Here is a 12,080-nt window from a genome sequence, read left to right on the forward strand (position 1 = left end):
TTTATATTGGAGGGAGATGTCTCTCTGTTTTTCTCTACGCTAAACGTGCGGCCTCGGTGGCCTCTGGCAGTCATCTAGTCACCACGAAGAGAGCCAGCCTCAGGATGGAGCCAACACGGAGGAAGGTGGAACAGAGTGTTGAAAGAACTTGGGACCTTGGTGACGTCCCTGAGCGGCTTATCTTACCGTTCCGGGAGTCTGTCCTACCTCTGGACTTCTAGTTATGTGAGAATGTGAGATAACGCAGTCTCTCGTTTTAAAAACCAGTTCAAGTCACGGTTTTCAGCTACTCGTCCTCGGAAACGTTCTAACAGGTGACCCCAGAGAAATGGTCATCCTGCACCCGTAATAAAGGGCCTCTACTCTTGAAGGACACGTCAGCTCTGTGGCACCCCTTTTGTGCACCCCAGGGCACCAGCTTCCTTGTCAGAAATCTGACTCACGGAGACCCGACAGATGAGGCAAGCACAGTTTTGGTAGAGTGTGGAGCTAAGCACCTCTCCCTCCCCAGACCCCGCGTTTCCAGTTCTGCCCTGAGTCCTGGTTTCTTCTCCCCAGCAGGGAGAGAAAGACCTGGCATTCTACCTTCTGTTCAAAATAATTAGTTTTCTCTATCTACCTAAGCAAATAATCTCATAATAGTCAAGTTGGAGGTTACAACTGTATTCTTTGTGAACTGTTTTCTTAAATTGCAAATTTGTTTTCCGGCAATAATTCCTTTTTTTATATATTTATAATAGGAAAATGTTAGTAAAACACAAATATTCAACACTGGGAGCTAGTTGGAACAAAGGAAATGTCCAGCAAATGTTTATGGCATATAGTTAGTACAATAGGTTACAAAACCGAAGGTAGGGTAAGAGTCCCCTTTTGAGAGAGAAAAAGAGAGAGATTGAGACCAAGATGTTATTAGTAATTATTTCTGAGTAAGTGGGAATATGAAAGGTGTTTTTTTTTTATGTTCTATTGTTTGTCTTAATTGCTAATGTTTTTCCAATGGGCACATATTGTTTTTGTAAAAATAAATCCGTATTTGTAAAGGATATGGGATTATTTTTTCTACATGAAACAAATCTTTCATTCTTCCATGTGTTGGTCGTTGGCCGGTTGGTGCCAAGTACCGTTCCCGCCATTCTGTGCGGTGCTCTGTCGGAGGTGACTGGAATCCTGTGAATTGCACTTCCCAGACTCTCTTGCCAGCTGGCAAAGTTAGATGCTGCCAGTGGGAAGCATTGGTGGGAAACTGGATGAAATGATGGGGAGACACCCTCCCCTTTGTTAAAAGCTTCTGGCAGTGGCTGTGGCAGTGACCAGCGGCTAGGGGCTCCGATAGCCTTCGGCAGCTCCAGCAACAGCATCAGCGGTTGGGGCAGTGGCCGGTCCAACGGCACCAGCGGCTTCCCACAGTGTCAGGTGCCATCACCGCCTCCCTCTTTTCCCTCCGGCATTAGGAATGGTCCTGACTTCCTGCAGATGCTTACTTACCTCCAGGTTACCACACCTTCCCTTTGTGTTCCTCTAAATCTTTCCAACACTTGTGACTGATTCCTTAAGTTGAATTCCCTCTGTTTGAAATACCTAGAATGATTTGTTTTCCCAATTAGAGACTCACTGATATGCTCAGTTCCGGCATCAAATTCACCAATAACCCAATTTCCCAATTAGAGACTCACTGATATGCTCAGTTCCGGCATCAAATTCACCAATAACTCCTCTACTGCCAAACTGTAACTCTGTCCTCTCCTCCCTATCTCCATTGCCACGGCCCGCCTGGCCCACCTCTGTTTCCCATGTGCATTACGAAGCCTTCTCTCAGGTCTCCTCCCTTCTTTTCGACTTGCCTTAGACATAAATAAGGTGGCATCATTCTCCTTTGGGAAACCCCTGCTTTTAAAGTCCAAACTCATTAACATGGCCTACAAAGCCCCGGGGACCAGGCTGTCATCATGCCTTGTCTTCTTCGCTCACTGTGAATCAGCAACACCACTTTTCTTTCAGTTCTTGAAACAAGCTAAGCTCTCCTACCTCAGCGTTAGTGCATATATGGTATCTTCACCTTGGACTATATTTTTCCCTACCCTACGTAAAGCTAGCCTCTTCTGATCATTTCCTACATTTTATTTCTCACAAAGACCTTTATTATCACCCTAACAAAAGTAAGTTCTGCCCATCTCAGCTCCTTGTTTATTTCCTTCATAGTAACTATCAACACTTGACTTGTTTGTTTGTTTTGGTTTTGGTTTTGGTCTGTTTTACATTCTTTTCTCTCAGAAGTCTGAAGGCAGGGACATGTTCACTGTGGTATTTTCCGATGCCCAGCACAGTGCCTGACACAAATCAGATGCTTGCTATACACTGAATGAATGTGCTTCATATTTAACTGTGTTTCTAAATTCATGTGTAGAACTCAAGGAAATCTGATTTTCTCGATAATTTTTTCATTGTTGGATGTTTACATTATGTTTCTGTAGAGAATAAGCCAAAAGTTAATTAAAAGCTAAGAAGTGGAAGGAAAAAAGTAAACATTTTGGGAAAAGAGACCAAATTGACAAAAGATAAATAAAGAGCTGAAAAATCTTCCCATGATGTAGTTGCAAAATGTTCTACCAAAACTGATTTGGTACAAGTTCTTCAGCTGACAGATTTGCTTTTGCCTAAATTGATTTAAGGCCATTAGCTAAAGCTGATCCAGTTATCCATCCTGGGTTCCGAGTCACTTTTAAGGCTCTACAAAGGTCAAGCAGAGAATTTCACTTAGGATCCGATCTCATTCTTGAAACACTTTTACTCTTGCATTCTTATATCCTTCAGGTAGGCATTCATTCATTGAGTCTGTCAGTCAGTCAACAAATATTTTCTTGCATGTTTTCCCTCTGTCACACACTATACTAGGTGCAGGATACAGAGGTACAAGACAGATGGGATTCCTGGGCTTCGGAGGCCTACCGACAAAAGGGAAACAACCAACGAGGAAGCACATAAAGAGCACAATTTCAAAAAAAAGAAAAAAAAATAGTCTAGGAGTTCCTGGCTGGCTCAGTTGGTTCAGTGTCCAACTTCGGCTCAGGTCATGATCTCACAGTTCGTGGGTCCAAGCCCCGCGTTGGGCTCTGTGCTGACCACTCAGAGCCTGGAGCCTGCTTTGGATTCTGTGTCTCCCTCTCTCTCTCTGCCCCTCCCCCACTTGTGCTCACTCAAAAAACAAACAAACAAAAAAAACCAAAATACAACAATTTCAGGTAGTGATTAAGTGCAATGGGAAAATGTAACAGGAGAATGTGATGGGTGGCAGAGGGGCACCTTCAAGTCACTGATCGAAGAAACCTTCCCTAAGAACACCCCATGAGCAGGGCCACACCGAGACTTGAACACGTCAAAATTAGGATGTCTCTCTCCTTCCCACTCTCCAGGTCATGAAAACTTTAAAAAGCCAACCAAGTCTTAAAATAAGTGGAAAGAGTGTCAACAAAGCCCCGATCTCTCTGCCCCCCACCCTCAATACAACTACTTGAATACTTTTGGGGAAATATCTAAAATCAAATTCATTCCAAAATATTTTCTCATTTTTAGGGATTTTTTTTTTTCTGAGTCTCCGAGCATACTTTTAATCTGTTTAGTGAGTTAGCTACCACTTAGAGCCATCTATGCAAAAATCTTAGGAAAAAGTATCCCAGAAAGAAGGGAGAGTGAACACAGAGACTCTCAGAACTTGGTGCATACAGCCTGTGGGCCAAATACGGTTTTACTGAAACGCGGCGTACCTGTTCTTGGTGGAAGCGTCTACCTCCACATTTGCATGACAGCTTTTTTCCCTTAGGCAATCTGTTTTTTTTCACCCTAGCACAGCCCATCACTGCACAGTAGATATCAGGTCAGACAACACCCAAAATACTGAGTCGCCTACTACAGAAAACGTTTGCCGACCCACAGATTTTTTTTTTAATTTACGAAATAAGATCGAGAGCTGGTAGAGACTTTTCAGTTTGCAGAGGGAGCACAATTGCATCCTCCCTTTTTATTATTTGTGTCAAATGTTTATTTATTTTGAGAGAGAGAGCATGCACTAGCAGGGGCGGGGCAGAGAGAAAGGAAGAGGACCCTAAGCAGGCTCCAAGCTGGCGGCGCAGAGCCCAATGTGGGGCTCGAACCCAAAACCCATGAGATTATGACCTGAGCTGAAAACAAGAGTGGGATGCTCAACCGACCGAGCCCCCCGGGCGCCCCTCACTTTCCCTCTTTAAAAGAGGACTATGGCAGCTGTGCAGAGAATGTGGGGGGGAGGCTGGATATAGCAGAGACCAGGTAGAGGCTTTGACAGCGGTTGTGGTGAGTCTGGGAAGCTCGGACTTGCGTGGGAACAGTAGGTATCAAGTGTGACGAAAAGCCAATCCTTCCATAGCTTCCCACAACAACATAGGCTTATTTTTCTCTTCAAAGAGCTTGAGGTGTCCTCGCCAGTGTCTAGCTCTTATCAGTAGGAAAAGGCACCTTTTGAGACATCCCATTTGATTAATCATCTTACTTGAGAATCATCTTACTTTGATGTTCTTCTGCCCGTTTCGGGCCTTCACAGGAACCTCTGGAACTCTGGTATCCCATTTAGCTCCCAGATGCCTTGGAAGACCCCCAGGGCCTCTGCCAGCTGACTGAGCCATAAGAAACACACTGTAGTTGTTGGTGTCACTCTCCAGCTTCTCCTGGTGGCAAGCTGGTGGGAACCCTGGGAGCTTAATGGCAGGGTTCTGGTGCTGTGACTCCCTCTCTGGTCCTTATCACAGGGCATGGAGTCTTCTGGGGTTCTGTCGATGTGCCTGCCTGCCTGGGCTTCACTGCTCAAGAGCTGAGACTTTATCTAAAGCAGGCCTGCCTCTCTTTAGTGTGATCCACAGCGGTGTGGCCTCTTTGAGAGCCCCGACTCTGCTGCACCTCTGGCGGCCGCCTGGGTCATCTCTGGTGTCTGCCTTCTTCTGAGTTGGCTCCTACTGGCAAGGGAAGGAGAGTGGGCTGTGTTTGACAAAACTTCCTGGACTGTCCCAGAGTGGCTGGTTACTGCCCTACCTCACGTGTTCATTCTCAACACAACTGTAGTCAAGGTTCAATTCAATTTTTAAAAACTAAATTGCTTTCCTCAAATTATTTTGTGGATTTGCGTTGAGATCTTCAGCTGGGTACTGCCTGAAGATGCCTTTGTCTTCTACGTCTGAAGGCAAAGCAGATGAACACAGAGCCTGGGACGTACCCCCAAAATAATATTAATAACCAAAAAAGGAAATCTTTATAGAGTATTTTTAGCCAATTTTATTCATTCAAAGAAAGGAAGGGAGGGAGGGGGGAAAATTTAGGAAAGTAAATGGAATCATGTCTGACCAAATATGGTAGAGCTACTTCTGAGTGTCCCTCCATTTTTCAAAGTTCTATGCCTCACTTACTTTTTTAAAAAATTGATTAAAAAAAAAAAATCCAAGTAACTTCACTTCTTGATTTATGACACTGTAATCTTTCCTGCCAGCCCCATTTACTCCCCACCCTCCTCAAAATTCTCCAAACCTCCCCAGCAGCAGTGTGCTTTATCTGATAACTGGCAAAAAGAGACAGAAAGGGAATACCCAAGGGCCCCTGGGTAGCTCAGTCAGTTAGGCGGCTGACTTGGGGTCAGGCCATGATCTCATGGTTCGTGGGTTCGATCCCCGCATCAGGCTCCGTGCTGACAGCTTGGAGCCTGGAGCCTGCTTCAGAATCCGTGACTCCCCCTCTCTCTCTGCCCCCTTCCCAGCTCATGCTCTGTCTCTCTCAAAAAATAAACCTTAAAAAAAAAAAAAATTAAAAAAAAAAAAGAAAGGGAATACCCAGGTGATTTTAAAAAGATAAGAACTGTTTAGAGGCTGCTTGCTTCCAAGAAGATCGAGTGGCTTAGAGAATGATCTGGGAACTTCAGTTCTTGCCACCCTTTTGATAAACACGCAGTGAACAGTAGTGGTGTTTCATTCAAATTAGAAATGGAAAAAGCCAGAGAGAGGAAACAACTCTGGTCTGGCTTCTTGGGGCACCTCAAGGGCCTAGAGAACTAGGCTGACCACGGCAGGGAGGTGCCATGAAATAGAGCTACCTGGGCTTTAACTGCAAGGTTAGTCTTCATCTGAGAGTGAGTGTGGTTTCAGAGCCTTATAGGAGAAGCGTGGGTGGCCGGGCAGGATTGGGGACCTGGGGGTTGAACACACAGCAGTGGTGCATTTGCAAAGGAGGAAGCATATCAGAATCACGGGTGAAACTTTTTCAACCTCGCCATCTTGATCCAACTGTGTCCACCATGGCCCCCACTCCCACGCCCATATCCTCCTCTTCCTCATCACTGTAGAATGAACCTCTGTTACTCACAGGAGGGTGTTTGTCAACCAACTGTGTTGGGACCAGGAGCACATCCAGATTTTGTGGGGCCGGAAGCTGATACAATTTTAGAGGCTATCCTTAAAAAAAAAAAAAAAAAAGCAGATATAAAATGCCTGTAAGCTAATATAAAATACACCCAAAGCACTCCAGTGCCACAAACAGATCGGCCTCATTCTTTTTAATAACTGCATACTATTTTATTGTAAGGATGCACTATAATATATTTATCCACCCCCCTATTGATAGATCCATATATTGTTTCCAGCCTCTTATTATTATATAAAGCGCTGCCATGAGTACATTTGTACATACATCAATTCCCACATTTGAGAACATATCTGTAGGGCAAATTTCTAGAAGCAAAAATCACTGGGTGAAAGAAGCATTTGTGTATTTGTAATTTTGATAAATATTATGAAATTACCTTTATAAAAGCTGTTCCAGTTTACAATGTTACCAGCAGCATACGAGGGTACCTGTGTCTCATAGCCTTGCTGGTGTAATACTATTATTTATTTATCTTTGCCAATGTGATCGATGAAACTATCTCTTGCTCTCTCTCTCTTTTTTTTTTTTTAGTAATTTTTCATGTGTTTGAGCAGCATATATGGGTTGTTTTTTATTTGAACTGTTCCTATCTTTTGCCTGTTTTCTTTCTTTTTTTTTTACAGTAGACCAATAACCTAATTGGCCTTTTTTTCAATTTTTTTAATGCTTATTCATTTTTGGGGGGGGGGGCGCGGAGAGAGACAGAGCGCAAGTGGGGGAAGGGCAGAGAGAGGGAGACACAGAATCTGAAGCAGGCTCCAGGCTCCGAGCTGTCAGCACAGAGCCCACCATGTGGCTCAAACTCGGGAACCATGAGGCCATGACCCGAGCTGAAGTCAGATGCTCAGCCGACGGAGCCACCCCCAACTGGTCTTTTTCTTACTGAATTGTAGAAATGCTCTCTATTTTAGGGAAATTATCACTGTAACATGTAATATGCAAATATTTTCCCCAGTTTTTTATTGGTCTTTTGATTCACATAGGGCATATAGGAGATTTGCCATCAGATTTTTTTTTTTTTTAATATCACCAAATTTAGCCTTCTTAGCTACGGCAGTGCGGGCAGGCTCCTCTCAAAAAGGAGCTGACACCTAAAAGACCTCACGTGCATCTATTTGTGCAGGTGTTTCATGCAAAGAGCAGGAGACAGGAGCCCTTGTCAGGAGGCTCTCAGGAAGGAATGTGCTTAGTGTGTTAGAGGAACTGAAAAGAGCCACTGCAAACATGATATACAAGAAGTGCAAGAGCTAGACAGGACCGAAATCACAAAGGTTTCGAAGGCCACAGAAAGAAGTGTGGGTTAGCTTTAAGGCCCCAGAGGGGAACCAAAATCAATGGGGTAAAAAACCATAGGAAGCAATTTTAGATTCTACGTATAATTAGACGAACATTCTAACAGTCATCACTGTCCGGCATGGACTGGGCTCCAGGGGTATTCATCAGTGAGTTGCTGGCCTTGGAATTTTTCAGGCAGAAGTATAACACAGCTGGGAGGAGATATAGGGGAAACTGAAGCATTCGACGAGAGTTCAACTCGGTGACATTTCTACCTTTACCAAGAATACCAAGATTCGGACATTTTCTGTGGTATATCGTATATACACCCACTTTCTCTTCCTTTGTGGTTTCTCCCTCTTTTTCTGTTCTTAAGTCTTTCTTCCTTCTAACCTTCCTTCTTTCCTTCCTTTCCTTTATCCTCTCCCACTTGATAGTACTGCCAATGGTTCATTCTTGGCTCCACTGACAGCATTAAAGGACATGATGTAGTGTTTACATGGAAATAACTTTCTGTTTCCAGTGACACCCGTTTATAGAGATGCCATGCACGTACCTGGCACCAGAACCCTCTTTGACCCAGGAGTCCCTGAGGGTAGGAACCACATCTTTTCCCTCCTGTGTTGTATTCTGGTGCAGGGACATGGATATACTATATGTTCAAAAAACAGATGATGTTAATATGCATTCACAGGCCGTGTCTGCAAAGTGGCTAATTGCAAATAATATGGCATCCTCTGAGCAGGTCAGATCTAGGAACGGTGAGGGCAAACACTGGTCTGAAGGGTCAGAGTAGGAGAAGGATTTGAGAGTCTTCCCTATAGATGAGGCACAATTACAGATGGGATCACTAGGTCAGAATGCAATGGAGAAGGTATAGAGGGGCAAGAAAACAAAGCCTATCCATAGGATTTCTAGCAAAGGGATGCGTGTAAAACTTAAGGCAGGCAATATCATGTGATCCTAGATTTGGAAAAAGGCTGGGGTAGGACTAGAAACTGAGAGGCTGCTCTCAGAACCTGGCCAGAACTGCAGCAGTGCAGTAGGGGGGTCAGGGAGGAAGGACAGAGAGCAGGCTGCACAGAGTCGGTGCCTTTGCTACGACAGACACTGCTAAGTGCTTTACATCTTTAATTTCAGAGCAATTCTTCAAGTTACTAATTAATATCCTAGTTTTACAATTGTGGAAACTGAGGCGAAGAAGAGCCAAGCGATTTCCCCCAGGTGACACAGCTGGTAAGCAACAGTGCTGAGGTTTACGCCCAGTCTACCTCCAAGGCTTACACACTCAATCAGAGAAGAAGTGAAGTTCCCCTGCTGTCACAAACACTCGCCGGGCAGGCCGAGCACAGAGGGGGAGGTCTCCAGTGAGTGTGGGATGTGTCTGGAGCCAGGTGAGATGGGCCAGCAGATATGCTCTGCTCTTGGCAGAAGAGGGAAAAGAGCACTGTAGTTACAAGCTTTCTCGGCTTCTCTCCCCAGCCAAGTCAACGTCATGTTTGTTCTAGGGCCATCTTTTATCCGAATAATATCTTAGTGTTTCCTCAAAGGAAGATGCACCAAAGTTTGGAAGCACCGACCTCCTTCCAATTTCTTATTTCCCTGGGGCCACATTCTCTTGACACGTCTCCCTTCCACACATAGCAACCACACTAATTTGGAATTGGAATCCTACACAAAGAGGGAAAACACCCAGTAGGAAAATAAATCCTAACATGCTTTTTTTTTTTTTTTTTTAACCCACCATAGATTGAGCTGGAGATGAGAGGGGTTCTGCTTCAAACACATTGCAGTACAATGAAATACAAAAGCAAAGAACCCTAAATGTTATGATTTGCTTACTGTTTACATGACAAAATTAATTGAATACAAGAACAAAGGCAAACATTTGCAAATGGGGAAGAGGGGTAAGCGGCCAAAAATATACCAGGAAGCAGGAGTTGATTTTCTGCTTTAAAAAAAAAAAAAAAACTGATGAATCCATTCCACATGATTTCTTGCCTACCACATATTTTTCTTATCAATGGGTACATAAATAAAGTACCCATTGATACATCTAGAAAGCTGTTACCATGGAACAAATTCAAGCAAAAAAGAAAAAAAATTACAGAACACAGAGAATATTCCTTATGCAAATCCTGAATTAGAAAATGCCAAAAACCAGCGGAAAATGAGAGGGTCGGCTGAAGTAGGACTTGGGACTAGGCCCTCAGAGATGTTTCTGCTCCCTAAGACTTCATTCACATTTCAGCCTCTGCCTCACTCCCTGTTGGCCATTGGGGCCCTGGTTCTGCCACTCATTTGGTGAGTGTGTGAGGCTTGGAGCAGCCACTTCTGCTAAGTGTCAGGATTCTCACCTATCAAGTAAGGGGCATGGGAGTGACAGATTCTCCAGATACCACCTCCCCTGGTTCAACGCAAACTGTACATCCCAGCACCTGGTCCCATTCATTTTCTGATCTAAGCCATTGCTGCTGGAGGTGTTAACGCTGGGGAATTCTGTGGGGGGACGAGATGCACCTGGTCCCTCGGTGCTTTTCTTGGAGTAAGACACACTGTGCATGTAGCATCCCCCACCCCCAGCACTTTCTCCTTACGGGGCAGGCAGAACTGCTGGTTCTGTAATGTGATCACATAACTCAGGGATCATAAAGTTAGCTATCTTGTGCACCAAAATACTATGGCTCCATTTTACTCAAAATCTAGTCCGGCCTGTTCATAAGCAAATCATCTCACATATAAAATTACTTAGAGGGGTTCCTGGGTGGCTCGGTCAGTTGAGCGTCTTGACTCTTGATTTCAGCTCAGATCGTGGGATCCAGCCCTGCGTCAGGCTCTGAGCTCAGCATGGAACCTACTTGGGTTTCTCTCTCTCTCTCTCTCTCTCTCTCTCCCTCTGCTCCTTTCCCCTACTCTCTCTCTCTTTCTCAAAAAATAAATAAATAAATAAATAAATAAATAAATAAATAAATAAATAAATAAAAATTAAAATTACCTAGAATTTAGTTCATTAAACTAAACTGTGTTTTTGGCTTAGAATTATTTTTATTTGTTCTTTAACATGAATGGTAATAACAGATAGTACACTGTTCACCAAACCTCTGTTCGCATATCTTTGGTAACGCATTTTCATTTGATGAACGTTGATACTGGGTTAGGAAACATGTAATCTCATAAAAGCAAGTTTCCTCAAGACAAACCACTCTTGAAAACAAGTGAGAAGTTTTTGTCTTTAATTCCTGTTTTAGATATGTTATAAACATGCAAATTTATTTCCCAGTTGATTCAATCTGCCACCTCTAAATCTTTAGGGAGAATTACAGAAATGGAGATAAAATCTTGGTAATTTATTCAATTTTATCACTTCTACTGATCCCATAAAAAGACTCCATCTGTCAAATTATCTTTTCTTTAAAAAAACCCAAAAAACCTTTTATAATTTTCTTTATATGGGAATGCTGAAAACGAGTAGTTTAAGTATCTGTGTCATGAAAACTATTGACGTTCCAATAAAATCTGTTCTTTCTAAATTATCTGTTCCTTAGCCTCTTTTGAGAGGAAACTTCAGCTTCTATCATTTGTTTATAATTTGCTCGTGCAGCTTGGGATTTATTGCTTTGGGTGAATATATTATGGCATGTTTGGGAAGTGGAGAATAAAATATTCTTATGTTAACATATTCTGTGATTTGGATTCCAATCCATAATCAGTACATCTTTCTTTTTAAAATTTCTGCTGCCTTGGTTTTATTGAAAGCACAAATAGTAAGCATAAAAAGATGAGAAACCTAGCTGAATTCCATCTTTTATCATATATTTTAAACCTTGTTTCTGTAATCCTAGGCTGCGTGAATGCCAATGCACCTGAGCCTCTGGGCTCCGTTAGAGAAATACCCCCACCACCACCATCATGAGGTTTCTGGTGTCTAATTCTAATCGGGCCCTCATTGTACTAATCTTTGGTTAGCTCTCTCAGTCTCTCAGTGACGATTCCAGAGCCTCACTTTTCTCTTGAAAGGCTCACCTAGGATTGTGAGATAAAATACATAATGCCCAGTTCAATTTGAATTGCAGATAGGCAATGAATAATTTTTAGTGTAAGTATGTCCCTTGCCATATTTAATATGTCCTATATTTTGATTTGCTGGAATCTGGCAACCCTATCCGTAACGTCTTTCTCTCGCAGCCACCTTTGTCTCATGGTGAAATCTGAACTTGGGGGCCCAGGTGACTCCCTTAACCATCTGACTCTTGATCTTGGCTCAGGTCGTGATTTCACTGTTCCTCTCTCTCTGCCCCTCCCCCGCTCATGTGCATGCGCACACTCTCTCAAAATAAATTTAAAAACTAAGTAAAATCTGAAGCCATTAC

The 12,080-nt window shown here is 43.3% G+C and overlaps 1 long non-coding RNA gene across 1 annotated transcript in view; it reads right to left on the bottom strand.

Annotated features, from left to right (window-relative positions):
- Nucleotides 1-1,686: 1,686 nt before the first annotated feature.
- Nucleotides 1,687-12,080, bottom strand: part of LOC113601285 (uncharacterized) — a 70,090-nt gene continuing 59,696 nt past the window's right edge. The window contains exon 8 of the long non-coding RNA XR_008299357.1: nt 1,687-6,464. This is a non-coding gene — a long non-coding RNA (uncharacterized LOC113601285). The remainder of the gene's footprint in view (nt 6,465-12,080) is intronic.

The sequence above is a fragment of the Acinonyx jubatus genome, chromosome B3 (assembly GCF_027475565.1).
Source record: "Acinonyx jubatus isolate Ajub_Pintada_27869175 chromosome B3, VMU_Ajub_asm_v1.0, whole genome shotgun sequence".
NCBI classification, from domain to species: Eukaryota; Metazoa; Chordata; class Mammalia; order Carnivora; family Felidae; genus Acinonyx; species Acinonyx jubatus.